Source organism: Varroa jacobsoni, unplaced genomic scaffold (assembly GCF_002532875.2).
Source record: "Varroa jacobsoni isolate VJ856 unplaced genomic scaffold, vjacob_1.0 scaffold_298, whole genome shotgun sequence".
Taxonomy (NCBI): domain Eukaryota; kingdom Metazoa; phylum Arthropoda; class Arachnida; order Mesostigmata; family Varroidae; genus Varroa; species Varroa jacobsoni.
In genome coordinates, this window is record NW_019213200.1 from 104,171 (window position 1) to 123,566 (window position 19,396).

The following is a 19,396-nucleotide window of genomic DNA, read 5'->3' on the forward strand; positions in this document are numbered from 1 at the left end:
CCAGAAAGAGACAAAATTTTTCAATGTTCTACCTAGGCGAAGCGTCCGGCAATGGTTTACTGTTGTTTGGGACTGCAGCTACCCGAAAGCACGCTCCGGCACCGTGGGCCGGCGAAACAAACAGGGTAACATTATGGAAATAACTTGTGCGTCATCTCAGAATAGCACATGCTACTGCTGCTGCTGTGGTCTATAGTGAGCTCACTCTTTGTTCAGCTTTTTTGAGCGCTGTGGCAGTTTTTTTCGCGCTCCAGTCTGTGTACACGGCCATGTTGATGCTCTTGTGGACTTTTCTCCGTATCGCTGCTAGCATTGGAGCGCCTCGAACGCTGCAGCTACTGCTGTAGAGGCAGCTGACGCATCTGCGCGGACCATGTCGTCGCCGACGTAGCGTCGTTTCATGAGCGAAATCATATCTTTTATGACCTTCCTGAAACACCGCCCATCATGGCAAAGATATTCTTCACAAAGCTTCACGTGTGCCCCGCTTTTACATGCTGTCGTTACTACATACGCAAATGATACTGAAGCATTCTATATGTACGTCTCCAACGCTTTTCACTGCAGATTTGAGTTATTTCGTTCACGTTCTTTCGGGCATAAATCTACATAGAACAGCAGCCATATCCCGCAGCAGAGCTGGGGATACAGCGCTATTTTAACGTAATAGAGCATTTATGTTAAATCAAATCGTCAGCTTCGCACGTAAGTACAGCTAAATGCAAAGGGTAAGCATAGATCTCACGTACCTGAACGCGTCCACATACGCCACAGTATGTTCAAATATGTGCGCGGTAAGAGTGGATTAAGCTTACCTATCATTTAACTATTTAACTAACTGTAATAAAATAAACTAGAAAAAATAATTATATATTTCGACCTCGGATGGTAACCGACTGTAACTATGCAATTTCTTCGTTCTGATCTCGATTCGGGCGACTGATGAATGATCTGTTTCCTTAGTTGCATTATACATGGAACCAGGCCAGGTTTTTTTGTGTGTTATTTCTGCTTCTTAAAAGAGAGGCTTGCATTCATGACGATCTTTTTTTGAGTCCCTATAACTCGTCCTATATAACTCCTGTAATACGTACGAATGCGATATCGTAAACGACATCCATTCTGTTGTGGTGTTTTGTAATCGATAGCTGACCTCAATAAAGTAACGACAGACCTGCCTTTTCCAAAGGGATGGCAAACAGGTTTGCCAGAAATTTCAACGCTGCCTTGTTGATTTTCTATTTGCAACTGAAAAGGAGGTAAAAGGACCAAAACTTAGACGCGGCCTACTGTATTGCCTTTGTGCGTGTTGGAACATTCAGGACTGGCGAACGTTAGAAACAATACCAAAACGTAATACAGGCCTCAGGAAACACAGGTAGGGCAATTTCCAATAGTTGCATTAGACATCACGACTGCAGGCCAATGTTTAGGAAAGCAAAGATCGTAGACAGCAACAAAAACCTACCCACAAGATCGCTAGAACGTTCCATTTACTCGTCAGCCGTCGGCAATCTTCAAACAATTGAATCAAGTTACTCAAGCAATATTATCTATAGCGCAAATTTTTTTCCGAATTTAGCGCTGCTCCTTTCGATGAAGATATCGCAGCATAACAGGCTGCTACTAAACCTTCAACTTTCTGAACAAAAAAAGCCGAATGAAAAAAACTGCAAACAACTTGTACAGGAGAGGACACCTCTCCTGGCCAAATACAAATATTCAAGTTACTGATAGCAAGTTTCTTACCCTAACAGGCTCCTTCAACGATGCCATTGCAATCTGGCACAAAGAAGATGGAAGCTGGACGTCAGCGGTGAGAAAAAGCTTAGTGTTCATATATCAGAGTGAACAAAATCGCGGCAATATGGCAAGTTAGCTATAGATAATGTTGCGATACGAACTATAAGCTGCTTAAAATGAAAAAAAAAAAAAGCGATTCATTCATATCTAATTAATTTAATTATCTTAAATATTAATCTCAATTTAGTGATAACTCAAACCAAATATACCTGAAGTTTGTCAGTGGTTAGGATCGACGGGGCCAGTCGTTTAACTTCGTATGCAAGTTACTATTAAGTAGTACGAATGGGTTTCAACTCAATTAAAATGCTTCGAATTTTTCGCTCACCCTTTAAGTTCGAGCCAAGTTCAAACTGACGTTCAGCCAGCTAACGAAGTCGGACTATTTGATTGGCTTTATTTAATAATTTCGGTGAAATTTCTGTATGTGTGTGGATGCCGGTGCTGACGTCAGGCTTTTAAGGACAGACATCCGCATTTACGATGAATATCTCTCCAATGCATCACAATACACATTGCGTCTACTTACAGATACCTTGCAGCGTAAAGAAGAAGCGGCAAACGTAAAGTTAGATCAGAAACTGAAATACTTTGGGAAAATGCTTTACATTTAAAAAATAAGTTGACTTGCAGTTAATGTGTTTGTATTCGAACTAAAAATTCATAGACCTACCATTGTATTTGAGAGCCTATATTTTCTTAGTATTCGTATTATCCAATAACGAATAATTGATACTGTATACTCCAGCTGGCCTACCGTAGAATTTCATTTCAACTGAAAAGTGAATAGATTCAAATAGGCTTACCCCCAGATATCTAACGATACACCACACTGATGCACGCCAGCTGTACCAACAGCCTTGTTTCTTCGCAAATTAGAATACAGGAGACGGCCCAAAAATGAATGCTCGGAAGGAAAATGTCCTACTAGCGAAATGAGAAATGATTGGGACAACGCTGCGATGTCATCAGGTTTGCCGACGGGTATCAAGCATACGTGTGGGGTAGTCTAGGACACTGTAATCAACTGTCTGAAACAATGCTAAGCAGTAATATTACATATAAAATGCGAAACAGGCCCTCGCTGGGACGAGAAACTCTCGATGATATATGGTTGTATAAAGTAAACCTGATTTATATAAGGACGCTACAGCCGATAATCGTACTGTAATAATTGGAAAATTATGTCTGCAGCTGCAGGCTATATGACCCATCATCATTCATTTTTTAACTAAGTTAGCTGAACTGAAATATTGTCGACTTCAATCGTTATCAGGTAACAGTTAACAGAAGTCAATCCTCTATGGTTGGGTAATCATATTACCTGACAAACGGCACTTAACAGCATCCGATATGAAGAAGCTGATTGGGTTTAATTTAAATAATGCCCAACCCAATTTATGGGAACGAGGCAAAGCCCATATAGGACGGCGCATATGAAGGCCACTCCATTTTTATCACGCAAAGAAACATCGTCATAAAAATGACGGCTAGTGAACCTTCCGAATTGTGCAGAAGCACGCAGATCAGAAACTTTACACAATTTGCTGTAGTGAATTTTTCTTCGACCCAACTTAAAGGAGTGCTGCAATGGACTAGCTAAAGGATTTATTTAGCATATTATGGCGCCTTCGTGGAACGATAAAGAAAAATAGCCAACTTATTGTCGGTCATATTTTCACGCGTCCCACAATCACGTCTCGCAAAACAGACTGAAAGTAGCATTTCGTAGAAGTCATATGTGTAGAAGGCTACCTTAGGTTATTTAGGCCGGGGTAAGATTGAGCATTACTTCGGGTATATATATATACCTATATATATATTTCAACAATTGCGGGAACTGGGCTGTCCCAGAGAGCATTTTAGCCTAAAGAATATATTTATTTATACGTCATACTGGATGTAGCATTTTGGTGCCGATGTGTAACATGTGGTGCCTCGACTGGGTAGTATCGTCAACCACTGCATTATATACTTATGTGAATTAAAATACTGTATTTTATCTTAGCTAAAAATCAATGTACCAACTTTTTTTTTCAAATCGTATATTTCTGCAGTTTTTTGCAAAAATGCTTCATTTTTTTTAAATTTATTTAAGAAAGTGACTTCACAGCAGCTAAAATGGTAGCCAAAACTCTATATTCTTACGGTCATCATAAACTTTTATTTGCAAATTAAGTTACTATATCCAAATTTCATATCACCATATAATTTTAACTCCTTGATCAACGCTAATTCCTGTGAACCAAGATAATGCACCTAAGTTAACCCACCTCTTTGGAATTGCTTGTTATCGCCGTAACTAGTGGAGGACCAAAAAAAGGTCGTATCTCATGCTCCGTGTTGAAAGACCGCTGTTGCGCCCACCTGGTAGTAAATATAGAGTAGCGTGTAGATAAACAAAATCTGAATAGGGCGCAGGTGCAGCCTAAAGCTATGCAAGAAGCAGCTGTGGTTATGGCGCGTAAAAGCCTTTCTTCTAATGACGAAACCAGCTAATGCTAGCGGGTTTAGTGAGGCCACCTACACCCCACAGCTGTGAAAAAAGCAATTGGCGGCAGTGCTTCATTATACGATCATTCCTTCGGCGTGTTTAATGTACCTTAAGAGGCTACATTAGCTAAGTATTTGCCAATGTAAAAAATCATGCAAGTTTCTATCACGTTCAAAATAAGGTCAATTTGTACGGGTGTTAACGTAATATACAGTTGACGCCGCCAATCGGAGTGTAGATTAGAAAAAAACAGTGGAGTTTTTTCTAACAGTGCAGGATTAGTCTTTCTTCCGACAGCCTGGAAGCACATCCATTGAGAACGCAACGAACTTCAAGAAAGCGGTCAATGCTTTCCTCGATAATTCGAAATTGTAACGTGGTCGCTACTTCCTCAAGTACCGTGAATGTAGACCGGGCGTCCTTTCTTGAAGTGCTAGATCTGCTAAAGATGGTCGCGCCTAAGGGAATGAAACTAATAGTAGAAGCAGAGCATAGAAACCGTATAACAATGCTTTTCTTTATGTCCGCAGGTCTAAATAGACGTTCGCCATGTTTTCTGTTTGTTAAGCTGTACTTCAACGAAGGCATGCTACTGGCCACATCATTAAACGCAAGGGTAACCATACACTTACATGCGCCTCAGTGCGGCCAAGTAGGAAAGCGGCATCGATAAAACAAGTAACTACAGTAGGAACTCCGTCTTTGACAAAAATAGTTATTCATTTTAACTATATGTCGTCCAGTTATGCTGTTTATTTGATTATGAAAGCTCGTCTTTTACAAAAAAAATCAACAAAAGTGCAAGGGTAATATTTAAACGTTCAAATCGCTCTGATTGACTCTTTTGCAGAATCATTAGTGGCCTATATATAACCAGCTCTGAAAGTCCTGAAATAGGCCGAAAACTTACTTGTTATTTCGCGCAAGAAAGTAGAAGAATCTTCCACGGACACACGTCTCTCATTTTTTTCGCCCCTGGTTTTTCTCAACCGTAGCGTTAGATGAACTTTGAGGCAATTCATGGATCAGTTCCATTGGGGCTGGGGCAGGATGTGGTCACACTTGTTTGAAGTGCTTATTGCAGGTTTGCAAATTTGTGGAGACGGCAATTTTATTGGTTTGCGCGTAAAAAATTCAAGCATTAAGCTGCTACTGCTGCCGATTCTATTATAATCCATGGTGCGAAATGCCTGTTTATATAGGTTTGGGTGTCGTCATTAAAGTGTGACTTGTACTACGATAAAAATCTTCGCCGGTGTCAAGGCAGTGGACCTCAAAAACTGTTTATTTACCGGTTCATTTTTAGAAATTGTTATAAACGTTTATCCTCTCATTATTACAGTTTATCTGTTTAACAAGATGACAAAATTAATGAAGGACCATTTGTCAGTGTAATTAGCGGGATGGCAAAATGCTGTAGCCAGCAAAGGTAACGTACTAATTCAAACTAATTGGATGTTATGTGTTATTAAGAAATATTTGTATATTAAGAAATATTATTTATTAAGAAGGAAACTAAAAAGCTTCAGGCAATAGCCGAATCAGAAATGAAGATTATTAACTGATTCATAGAATTCGTCGTAGAGGCCAGGATTCGTGTCTGATAAATAAGTTTGTAAACAGAGTGATCTTCTCGATATTTCTATGCACTACTTACCTAACTAGTAGGCAGCGGTCTATTATGATTTGTTCTTCTGATGTCTTTCTTATGAGACCCAACTAATCGACTTCGAAATCTCTGGCTCTTGAAAAGGGCACATTCTATTTTATATTGACACCACAACTTCGCCATAATGAAACCTCTGCCTTATGGTCTTCACGAACAAACTCAACCCTGCTGATCTACTTTTACGATGAGCAGGCAATATATTATTACAGAAGCGGAAATCTTGTGTGGGTAGTTACTAAAATCGACCTGTTGCAATACTAACCAACCATGCCACTTCAGATGCAGCACGTCTTTGTAACATTTAGATCCTGGCCAATTTTTGCCAAGTCACAGAAACGTATTTTTGCAAAGAAGTTAATCCTTTTTATTCAAATCGCTTTCACAAGGCATTTCATATTGGCGACGTAGCAAGCAGGTACAACCACAATGGTACCAAATCTAGTTCTGTATTTCTACAGAATACAATCATCATTTCACGCCCAGCCAAACAAAAAATTTCCTTCCTCCAAAAGTATGTGTAAATTTAGCTACATTTTTCTTTATAGTACTTCTCTCTGCGTGCAGCACTGCTAAAATAAAGGGTTAGCTAACAGTCGGTGTAGCTTTACGGTCATCTCGCATACGATTATTGCCCCACTGTGCCGTCGCTATGCTTCATGTTCAGCATTCAGTATTCCACGCTGGCTGGAAGATATTGCTTCTTGACTCATTTTGTATCTACTCTACGTGTTCTTCTACTGTTTCGCACTGTCGAAACACTACCGCCAACACGACAGTTCTTGTTACGACAGGCCCAAAGGACTCACTGCGTAGGGAAGACCCACTTAGTCTACTCCTCCAGCTCCTTCTCGAAAAGGTCATGCGCTGCTTTATTAGAAGACACGGGTCCTTTCGTGCTGTCTGTGCAATGAGCCATAATGAACGCTTCACACATGCATATGCTTTCTTTTCCCCTCTTTGCTCTCCCATTTACGCAGCGTACATAGCAGTGAACATTTTGGCGGCCTGTGTCATTCTAAGCGCGAGATGGCCTGGCTCGCTCAGCTTTCGATTTTTTTTTTCACTCATGGCCCGCGACTCTGCGACCTTCAAGCGTGTTTATGAGCGACAAAGGCGGCGGTACCCGCCTTTCTTCGTCTGCTTTAGTTGTTGGTTACTCTATTTTTCTTGTTAGCTCACCATTTTCACTCTCTTTACGCCCCTTTCGCGCGCCCTCTATCGCCTTTTCTCCCGAACTATAGATAATGTATGGAAACGCCTCACAGGCCTTACGTTGTTTCATAGCAGCACCGGTGCATGTGAACTTCATTGCCTTCCTCAGGAAATGTATGCGAGACCAGGGCTTGACGAAAGAGAGCAGCTAGAATATTTAACGGCGTTGGAGGCGCTCTACTCGTGATGCTGTTTTGCAGGAGCGTATCATAAAGCTAACTGTATAATTACGATTGTTTATGACATACCGTCAGGCTAAGAGTTAAATACACTCAGATAAATAATCACGTCTGCATTCATAGCTACGCACGAGCCATCTATCGCCCATGGAAATAATGGCGGCCACGTACGTGTTCGTATCGCATAGATAGAGCGGTCTTCGTCGTAAATCGCTGCAGGAACCGTTGCCAATACCGCTCAGGAACAGTTTTACTATTTCGCTACGGCTGCTAACGATGACTGTGTGTTTAAATTTTTTGTTAGACTTTTGTTTGGATGGTAATGGATATATGCTTTAGGCGGTCGTAAGTTCTCTTCGCCAGTAAGTCAAACTACTTAATAAAAGCAATGTAGGCATGATAACGAGAAAAAACGAGGGGGAAGACATCGAGAATTGCAGCACTGCTTTGGGGAACTGTCTAGGATTAGGGTATAATAATGGGATAGTTGTGTATATAAACTAGGGGGCCTTTTTTGCCTATTGGTAACAAACTTACTGATGCACTTGCGCGCAGAATGGCTTGCGGCCGGAATCCGGTCGTGTTTTATATGCATTAAGTGAAAAGTTCCTGCTACGGTCGACTACTATTATCATAGCTTCTTACCGTAAATCCATGCAAAAGTAAATGATCTAGACTGCCACATCTTTGCTTCGTTGTGTAGCGCTTTTAGCTCTATTTGAATTCTGCATGTTTGATGTCAGTTTGTTGTATGTACAGTGACCTCGTGGCACGTAGAGGAATTTTAGGGTCAATTCCAAACGTAGCTTCAATTTGATCTTCGCTTGCGTACGTACCTATTTGTCTAAGGGAATAGAGTAAACAGAACGCAAGAATGTTTACCTATCATAAAAATGTAGTATTAAATCCTTTACGCCCCAATATCATAGTTCGGGAAATAGTGAAATTTATTTCGATCACTTGCTTATAGGTTGGTACTACTGCAATAAAAATTTATTGGTTAGTATAATAATAACAAATTACATAATTATATCTATTTGACTATAGAAAATGGCTATTCATTCATATACATATCAACTAGCTAATATAATTCAAATAATTTCTCTAAGCACGGAACGAGAAGTTTTGAAACGCTAAAGTGTAAACTAGGCGATAACAATGCCAAGCTCAATTTTAAAGACAGACGTGGGACGTCTTGCAATATGGAAATGCTGCTGAGTTAGTAAGTCGATTACCTGTACGTTAAGACGGACGGGTTATCGCAGTTGGCGTTTGACAGAGTGAAGCCAATATATTTGGGGCATCGGGCATCCAACTAATGAACGAAGTAGCAAGTAGACTAGGTTAGTTGTGTCAGCTTCGAAAGGCGTTATAAGAGGGTGGGCCGTTTTGACACTACTTGGAAGCCTCTTTAAGCCTTCTGTCCCTTAACACGATCGGTGGCTAAGCTCTTGCGTTCTACCATACGGCGTGCGTTGCACTCGAGTAATGAAAACCTGAAACCGAAACTTTTAGGACCATAAATAGGATTAGGTATCGTTTCAGCAAGCTTGAACAAATTCAAGATGTATTCAAACAGGCTGACCCAATTCGTAGTCGCTGGTTCTATTTCATTCCTTCTAGTTGAACGTTTAAATATTCGAAAAAAGTAACCCTTTTTAGGACTCTGCATTGCCATAAATGACATGCGGCAGCTGTACGATAATGGGCACGAGGCAGGACCAAGTGGCCCGGTTCGGCTGTGTTAATTCCTGAATTAGTTCTTGAATGCAAAATGCATCACTGAACTTGTTAAATATTATTATTATTATTAAATATTATATATATTAGAACATTATAAAACAATATTAAATATAACGTATTAAATAAGTAGTTTAAGAAAGCTGAACTGCGTGAGGAGTTGACTGTGGGTCGTGTGGTCAATTAAGAGCCACAACAACGTCGACAAGGCGGAAACGTCTACAAAGTGTAGCTTGCATTAAGGAGCAGAATTTAGTTTTCACGATTTCGTTTGCTTCTACCGTAAGCCGATAGGGTAGAGATTGCCTGTCGTCGCGCCGATAAGATCGTGTCACTGGCAAACATTATCAAGCAAATTTTGAGCCTGCTCTGATTGCATGTTAGGCCTTATGTCACCCAGTTCTACGAATAGGATAATGGAAGCTTCTGTGCATCAGGATCACGTTTGCTTCGATCCATTATTAGAATCAACAAACAGCGAAACCAAGTGTTTTATTAAGTGCTAACCTTGTTTGTGCCGTGGCTTATAAAACTGCGTATGTCGCATCCCATATTGGCCCAGTTTCAGTAATGAAAACGCATTTGTAAATGGCGATTATACGGGCACTTTTGTATGCCATAGCTGCTGCGTTGCGTATATATAGGGTAACCGAAGGAAAACATTTGAATTCCAAATATAATTTTTTTTTTAATATCTATTTTGACTTAATTATAAAGTGGATAAATGGGAACCTGAAACGACACATTAGATAAGTGTTATTTTCGATTTTTCTTATATATCTGCGTTTATTTGATGAAATTTCAGTTACGATTTAGTGTAGTTGTAGCCGTAGTGAAACATGCAATCCCTTTCAAGACTTGAGTGGTCGGTGGGTTATTCACGTAAATAACTGATTTATAAAAAGCTAGAAACAAATGTTTAGAGGCGTTAAATTATACGATCTAGGCGAACGATTGTGGTCACCAGAACGGGATTACGTGACTTGAGAACGAATAATGTAATGGTTATACCTGATGTTTAACAACTGGAACTCTGTTGGAATTACTTTCCACGAGAGATCTACACCACTATATAAAGAAGGACAAACGGAGCTTATTCTCCAGTTCTGCGAAAAAAAACGGTCCAATGTCATGAGGCAAACTTACGAATCCCGGCAGCGAACATTTTGGAAGGAATTTTCAACAGTAAACACATCCGATAGCAATCGGTTATCGAGAGAAAAAAGTCTACTGTCTAATGGCTTGATTCTCAACAGAGATCGCGCCAAATTCAAATTTTCCGATGTTTTCAGGATTGTATGCAGCTGCCAAAGTCGAATGAAGTCTCTAACAATGACATATCATTCCCGCTCCCAGTGGTATGTGCTCTAAACGTCTTCTCGGGGACATTAATAAAATCATGCATAGATTGATCCCTGATTTGTAGATCGCCGCCGGTAATTGATTTTGGTGAACGAGGAGCTCCCAAGAAGGATAGACGCGCTTTTGCTTGTTCCGTGGGGTCTATAATAATACCCCTATTTTTCGAGTATTACATCCGGCGTCGCGGTTAGGCAGTCCACCGAATGACTGGTTCTCAGCACGAAACGAGGTACATCTATGCCCGGATCCGAATCCAGACCACAGCGTGTATCTAAGGTTAGCAGGCAGATGCGTTACCCGCTCAGCTCTGGCGACGATCAATATTACATGCAATCCTGTGCTCCTTCTTTGCGCACAAGGCAAGACCGCCTCCTCTTGTAAGTCTGTACCCGGTGCTTGTCTTCAAGTCCTGAACATTGTCGTACCTGGCTTTTTGTCACGTTTCACAAAAAAGTATTTATTTCTCCAACAAATGAAGGAACAAACGTGCATTTGGATGCATAGTTGAGCGCATAACCGCCACTTATTATTTTGAATACGACAACGTCGTACTGGTCGTCCGTTTCAAGCTCTAAACGAGTTGAGTCGTAAGTGCAGACATGTGGGAAGGAAGATTTTGTGCTGTATATTTCGCGGAGCAAATTAATCCTGGCGGGCAAATCGGCCATTCACTCATTCACGTTCTAGGCTTCCGAATGACCTGCTGCCTTCTAACAACTGTATATATATATTTAAATCTAATAATGCTATCATGTATATATCATCTATGTTACCTTAATAGCCAGTTAAAGATATCAGGAATCGAACTGCGATTAGATCTAAAAAGGTCAATAATATATCTATTAGACGTACGTAATACGTGTGCCGAGAGGCTAGAGTAGGCCCAGATTGCCGTAATAGGACGTTGCTAGCTGTTAAAAGCAACGTATTTGTAAATTTCGCATAATCCAACCTTTCCCCCCTATTTGTAAAAATCTCGCTTAGAGAATGCAATTCAGCAACCGCGAACCTAACTTCAGCCACGTCTGACTAGCCTGAAATGAATACTATATCCATCCGCAATGTGTAGCAGAAACCACTGTTAAAGACTCAACTTTAATTCAAAACACATGAAAATAAATAGGAAAGTTACTTACATACATTATGCTCCTACTGTCGTCTACTTAAAGGAGCCTTTTAACGGCAAACACCGAAAGCTATACTGATTCTTATAAACTTGAGATTCTCGCTCCAGACATTTTATATGTGTTCATAAATTTATTTTTTTCACTTTCTTTGAAGGCTACTCGACAGCTTTTGTTAGTCTTCATTCCCTATGCTCTTCAAAAATCTCTCCTCCGTTTAATACGTGTTATTCCGCTGAATTGAAACGAATTAAATGGCTTCACTTTGTCAGACGTATTGGGTAGCGTTTAACCCTCGTGTCACCGTTAGCGTCACTGCTCAAAAAAATTTATATTATCATGTGAGAATCAGTGTTGTTCCTACAGTCGCCGTTCACTGGCCCGCAGCCATCGCATAAGCATCTTCTGCCAAACGCAGAGAAAATCCCCAGTATCCCATCACGAATAGACGTGGGAACACTACGAGGCTAAAAACAGGCTAAGCCTTTGCCACACCGCTTCACCTCGTCACCCCTTCACATTGTCTTTCGCTTTTGTCATCGCCCGTGGGGTTGCACCAGCACCGGGGAATCCTTCAGGACGCGACGGAAACAAACGCAGTCTAATGGTTCCATCTCGCTTAGTTCGCAAGGCCCCTATAAGTCTCAACAGAGGAACGCGTGCCGGGATTTTCAGACTTTTGGGTACGACAGTCCATAAAGGAAACGTGCCGCAAGCCATAGATGGGGTTGGGTCGGCTGATGATTGAGTCGGCTAGACAGGCGTTGTTGAATGAGGACGAGTGAGGATAAGACCGACAAGTAGCAACTATGCAGATAAAAGGAAAGGACTTGCGTTGTCCTAACATGCGAGAGTTTCTTTTTTCGCTAGCATCTCCAACCACCGTCGCGATAGCCGCTTCGGCTAGGTTTACCTGGAACGACAACCCTGCGACTACCCTCTTTCCCAGGGCCTTATCTCCGTCGTCTGCTATGTATCGCTCCCTTGGTATCCCCTTCGTATTCGTGAGCAAGCACCACCACTCACCCACATCTTGGAGGGTGTCGAATTAAGGCTAATGACCACCGCGGTATATGGGACAGCGACAATGACGGTGACGAGGACGCAGCGGCGTCACTGTCCCTTGTCAGCATTGTAGAGGCGCTAGAAGCAGCCAGCACGAAGGCAACCGGAGTGTTCGTAGCGGTAGTCGTGCAACGGTAGCAGCTGGTTTCGGGTAGCACCTAGCTGCCAGACGTTTGCTGCGGCTGCCTGTTTCCGTCCCTTATTATTACGCCAAGGTAAAGAGGAAGACAGAATGTGACGATGGATGGCACAGAGCTGCAAGCCACCTCCGAACAGAGCAAAACCAAAATGGATTGGGTTAAATAGAGACAAAACAAACGCTAGTGCGAGCGGAACAATAGAAGCAGTAACATTCCTCGCTCCCATTACACACGTTCGCTTAAGAGGAGTGGCCGTAGCGGCACAAACGCACATATAAAAAACGGTGACGGTCGCCGCCGTTTACATGCTGTGCGTGGCGCGTACATTCGTGCGAAATCTGCGACCCTGGATACGACTTTAATCACTGATTGCATCAAGCGTGGGTTTCCTATGGAACAAGCACGCTCGTAGAGGACGGAGCATGCTTCTGGTAATGATCGTATGCACTGCCTTGATGTACTTACCGGTAAGCACAGAATAGAGTATATCAAAATGTTTATCAACTGTTTACGTATTTATTTTCGAGCTTCATAACATATTTGTCGTCGTTATTGGAAGATGCAGAAGCAAGATAAGTGCATGTATGTGTATATATTTCGTGCAACCACTGTAAAGTTTTGATGTCGTCGTTTTGTTTAGATATTAGGTAACTTAAATAGCTTTTTTTCTGACCTATCTTATGATCAACAGTGGGTTAGCAGAGTCACTCTTACGGATCAATTGGTCGTAAGGCGGGTCATGTTCAAGCGCGTAAAATAGAAGGCTGAAGAACTCTAGAAGACCGCACACAACTGGCATGTATAACAGTCTCGCGTTAGCAAATGCTGCGAATTGTACAGGCTAGCCTTGAAAACCTAAAACGTACTTCAATCTCAAAAATTGCGTACTACATTCAAGACCTATTAAACAATTTCGTTGAACATTGCCAGCTTCAAATATTAATTAAGCTGTCTCTGTGCTCAGGCGCCGGGCAGTGTTTTATTTGTGAGTAATTTCTGATAAAGCATATCAACTGGACAAACCTTACAGTGTTCTTAGTTAGAAACAATATTGTGTTATTCATTTTTAATAACGTTCAGTCTCATTTAGGGCAGGTTCAGGCACAGACGATTGAAATGCATTACTCAGGTATATTTTCCTCGGCTGAAAAGCGTATCTAAATACTATTATTTAAAGAAGAAAACTTTTTTCCACTTGTAAGTACTATCGAAGATAGTATGCAATGTTCAACTTGCTCAGAATGTATTGCCGAAATATCGCAGTTTCGGATTCTGCCTTCTTGGCTGCTTTGGGCACAACTCGATAAATCCGCTCGAGTAATGTAAATGGGATTTTGGCCAAATGTATTTTTACATTTTCAAACCCAAGCAATGCATCCGTTGAAATGTGTTAGCAAATAGCGACTCGTAAAGGGCTGTGAGGTAGTTAGTAAAACGTAATTGAGAGAGAAAAGCGGTGAAATATAAATCTAATACTGAATGGCTGTAGGGTTGTTCACCTATAAATTTAGCGCCGATAGATACTTGCATCCAAGTAACTTAAGAATTTTATATTTATATATATATATATTAGGCGAGAGAGAGGGAGGGAGGGAGGGAGGGGGAGAGAGAGAGAAATATTTAAGGTTGTTTTTATTATGCTTTGTCAATATGCCAAGTTGAGCCGAATGGGGAAAGGTATTGGGCATTGTTTTTATGCATGCTTCGAGTGCACGCATGCCATATGAGTACGCCAGTTGTCGGCGCTGGCCGTTTATACTTTTTTACTTTTATGAATTAGATACTCTTTTATGCAGACCCCGAAAGGTACCCGTAGGTTTCTGGCGAAATAACCTTTGCTGGTCAACCTTAGTACAGGCCCAGCCAAATTCTCGGTTAATTATGGTATAATTATTCTTATATTAACTCAATTAGCCAGGAAGCTTCTTCTCTATAATTATATTAGCAACCTCAATAAAAAAAAAAACTACTTTCAGTAGGTATAAAGTCCAAATTGGTCTTGTGCTTACTTTACCCTAACGACGGCTTGAGCTACTGCCGGCTTATTTCTTTACACGTTTTGATGCATATGTAGTACTTATACCGTACTAATGATACGCGTCTAATGCTCAAATGCCCAGCATCAATGAGGATGGGTCCCAGAGGATGTTTAACCGTTGTTATTTAACAGGACAGGGTGTGGCCGAAGGCGCCATCTGTGTGATAAAAGGCGGTTCCCTGTAGAAAGTGGGCTCGGATATTGAAAGGATTCATTTTGAATTTTAGGAAATAACACGTGCTTGGAATAATCCCGGTGTATTGTCTCAGTATTAAATTTATTAACGCCTTTACCCATATAAAGGGGGTCGCGCAGCGGGATGAAAACGTCTAATTATATAGCGCACATATCAGTGAATAAGAAGGAACGCCGAGTTTATCGAATGCGCAAGGCATTAGTTATAATTTTATTTCATGCAATGCTATATATATTTACCATGAAAATGATTAATTCGATGATTTCTACGAAGTAGAACTGGTATGAAGTTTACAATACTGACTAGATCAACAGGCTCTCGAGCAATAAACCACATTACCTATAATCTGCATGAGGTTTATCCTCGTTGTATTGGGTAATGAGGTATACATGCTACTATCTACCCCAATAAACACCTACGACTTAATCAAATGTTGCAATGAGAGTGGATAGATATTGGAAGAAGGAAGAGGAAGCAAAAAGAAATAAATTATAGTCTGGACTTGTTGTTTTCTCTTGAACGGTATATAAGCTAATTGTCTTTTGATAATGGAAAAGCCAATGGTAAAATCTTCTGTCCTATTAAGCTGTCGCACCAAAAAACTACGCGTGTGTCGTCCGCATTGATCAGCACCCGTTAAGAAGGCGTGTAGCCTAAGATTAGTTCGTATACTTCATGAATACGCAGCCTGAATTCCTGCTTCAATTTACCTCATGAAAAATCACACTTACAGACAATAGCAGATAATGTGCTTATCCTAGCATCAATATGCACAGCGCTTTCATTATTACTTACAATGAATCAAGTAACTTGCGAGTGACCCCAGCTATCGTAAAGTTAATTAATTTCATTGTTCAATCTAAACTATCGGCGGGACACTTCCGTTCTGTTGAAATACACGTTCAATCTAATTGGGACAATTTCTTCTCTTCATTCAGAGACTTCTGCTAGCATCAGCACCTACGGAGCAACAAGCGAAGCACATCTTTCCTCAGGCCAAGAAAATTACATTTTTATAAAATCAACCATTTAATAGTAACGATGGCGAAACGCAAAGAGAATTTTAGTGGCTGGCTTGTATTGTCGAAATACTTAATAAGTCGCTCGCGTCTTTTGCAGAGAGGTCAAATGTAACTAACTATGTACTTATACCGATAAGCGCTAACTATTACGACCGTATATTGGAAAATATTGGCGCGTTCAGTGTCAGCGGATCCAGACAGCGGCGGTCACAGCTTACTCTCGAAAATCTAGTTAAAGGCATGACTGGCAATAGTTCAAAATGTCTGCAATTGGTTCTGGATACTACACGAAACTAGAGCTGTGCAACTAATACTAAACTGGTGCTAATTATAACGAGTGTTTTTAATCTGATCTGCAGTTACCACTTCTTTTTTTGTTTATAGGATGCGTGTTGCAGAGATTGCGGGCATTAAAAAAAAACACAGCAGGCCTTATAAAACGCTAAATAAATGTCGCTATGCTAGAGGGATGATAGTCTGGCTATGTAACGAACAATATTTGCTTTAACCTCAATTGAATTACCATCAAGAACGCGTCACCTTTTCTATTCTAATGCATCCTTGCGCATTTTAGTGTACGTGCTTACAAACCAATATAGCCGATACACAGCTTTCGCGTGATACATTCTCCACTAAATTGTGTCAATTCGTTTTTCTTCTTTCTTCCAGCCATACAGCAGCGATAAGCGGGATACAAAGACGACCTTAGCGTTGCAATGCTGGACTAGGTACTGGGCCTCTTGGATCGTCCTATTCCAAACACGCTCCTACACCCCCGGCCGGTGGTCCCGTAACAAGCGTTCGGCATCAGCCAAAACCGTCATCTCGTAGGCTCTGTTCCTTCGAAGATTAGAGAGCGGAATGGAGTACCTACTAAGTAGCTGCGAAGGCGAGGCTGCGGCTAATGTATACTATCAAGCCGGGGGGGGGGGGGGGGTCAACTGCATGGTGCCAATACTAGTCGTAGCATAGGACGACGATTCAATCTAGTTGCCTCTACTAACTCTCTTCTAATCAAAGTAACCGTTCTTTTTCTATCAAATTCCAGTTACATCCTGGTTACTCTAGGTTCCTGATTTGTTTGTCCGTTGACCAGTCGCTGACCGATTTCGGTACGGTCCACTTAAGCCTGTAGCGTCTAACCTTCCCCGCTCTCCCACTTCAGCATACCTCGGTCTCTCACACTGTTCGTACTTTTGCCTTACTTACTTACTTACGCTTGGGCTGTGTGTTTCTCGGTTGATAATGTTTAGAATACAAACTACCTTTTAGTAACGCTGGCCGCGGCTGCTAACTACTGCGGTCCGTTTCCTTTAGTTAGGCCCCGAGCAACGTGGCGACGTCTTCGTCGCACTTGTTAGCCTTACCTACTTATGCATAGAAGCTGGCGACTGCCAGCGTCATCGCTTCTGCTGTTAGTATTGCTGCAGTAGTTCTACAAACAGCCGGAAAAGGGACGGGGCAATGCACAAAAAACAGACCTCAGTAGTGACCCTTGACTGGGAAACTTTGTTGATAGCGTCAGCCGGCTTTGCCTGTAAGGGCAACGGCGACATCGGTGCTTCTCAACGGATACCCTAGACGAGAGGAGGTAAACGACGGAAAAAAGCGAAGCAAGAATGTACAAGTTGGTAGAAAAAGTACGCGGAAAAAGTATAAATGAGAAAGTGTGAAGGCACCTGAATACAGACGAAACAAGTCCTCGTAATGCAAGAACAAGATGAAAATTGTATTAGGGATAAGTCACATCCCCACGAGTCACTGGACCAAATGACAACTTCACAACAAAAATCTCAAAGCCGAGATGACTATATTGGCCTGCGTTTCAGTCTGCATTACACACGCTAATGCTTACCTTTTGTGCTGTCAGGTGCTAAATAATTCCATCGTTTGGTTCACGGCTAATGTACAGGAAAAATGACCCCCACATTTAAGACAATACGTGACGCGCACCGAAATTGTGGCTTGGAGAAAACGCTCTTGGTCCCCATCGGCAATAGCAGATTGTCATAACATGCCAAATCAATTACTTGAAACACGAAGATCGATAACGGAGCGGGCATCTTTAATAAAGTAAATTTTAAATTCGGCTCCCATATTCTCCTGGACGAGTAATGATAGGCAAGCTGCTAAGCTCTGCTTTGAACAAATTGAACAGACCTAATTCCTCGTGATTGTCAGCGTCATTGTCTGACAGCTCAGGAGCAGATTCAAAAGGACACATTTTCCGATTCAACGCTACGATTACCCTCCTCATTAATTTGTTTACTATTAAAACTTTTTATATATAAAACACATTTAGATGAGCTTGTTTCTCAAGAATCATCTCCTCGTTATCATTATCGAACGTAAAAAAATGGTAATTCTAAGTAAAAATTGGAAAACCATGATGATTATTTATGCACTATTCAATGCTAAGGTGTTTGCTAAGGTGCACAAGTCCTTAGAAGGGACCCAGCCCCACGATCCACAATTCGCCTATTAACTAATTTCGAAGAGCCTTCACAAAGATCGGCCAGTTTGGCTGTGTCACGCCTTGCTAAAAAATTGTGGCGTTACTTTCGTTTATTTATCGCTCTGTACTAGTAATTATGCTGCTCGAATATTTCGACATCATATATATATAATTCTGTTTTCAATATGACTATTTCAAATAGAGATAACATAGATAAATAATTTGATATTGGCAGGCGGTAGCGAGACAAGAATCAATCAATTGTTTTGGTCAATGGTACATGTTCTCGGCCTCTCTGGTTCGATGCTTCATTATTCTAGATTGTTCGTTAGTCTGAATAGCCATTCAATGATATTCTTATCGAATTGTTTATTTTCAGGGTCTTCTATACGTATTTATTTACGGAGTTTACGGAGCTTATTTACGGAGCTTCAGTACCTCAACTACGCCATTGTGTAATTTCATACAGCGGGCAACAGCTGCCACTCTGATTTCTGAGCTATCTGTTATTTTTTAGTTATTTATCTTTTACAATAAAATATTTCTTTTCAATATGTATTTATTTGCATTGCTTGTTGTGATCAGTGGTCGATAGTGTCTAGTGTGTATTTATACGGAGTGGAAAGACCTAATGGATACATAATGTTGTTCGAACATAGCAACTTCATACCAGGTACGTGGTCCATAATTCAATTGTAGCTATATCGAAGGAGGTTATTCGAAGGAAAATAACGTTGTGACAAAACTGAAAAATTTTGCCATACTTACGCGTACATCATGGGAGCCACGGTGATGAAACATTAGCAAAACCCTTCAAGTTTTCGAAAGTCCTTTGCGATATCTGTCGATTATAATTTCTACACTTGTTTTTAGCTAAATATCTCATCTAAATATATT

The 19,396-nt window shown here is 41.0% G+C and overlaps 1 protein-coding gene across 5 annotated transcripts in view; it reads left to right on the top strand.

Moving 5' to 3' along the window:
* LOC111259145 (uncharacterized) overlaps nucleotides 1-19,057 on the top strand; it is a 29,284-nt gene extending 10,227 nt beyond the window's left edge. For 3 of the 5 annotated variants that reach the window (XM_086967748.1, XM_086967744.1, XM_086967747.1), the window contains 2 exons: nucleotides 16,714-17,230; nucleotides 18,879-19,057. The gene's annotated coding sequence lies outside the window, so the exon portion shown is untranslated. The remainder of the gene's footprint in view (nucleotides 1-16,713; nucleotides 17,231-18,878) is intronic. The other 2 variants (XM_086967745.1, XM_086967746.1) reach the window with 2 other exon arrangements.
* The last annotated feature ends 339 nt before the right edge of the window (nucleotides 19,058-19,396 follow it).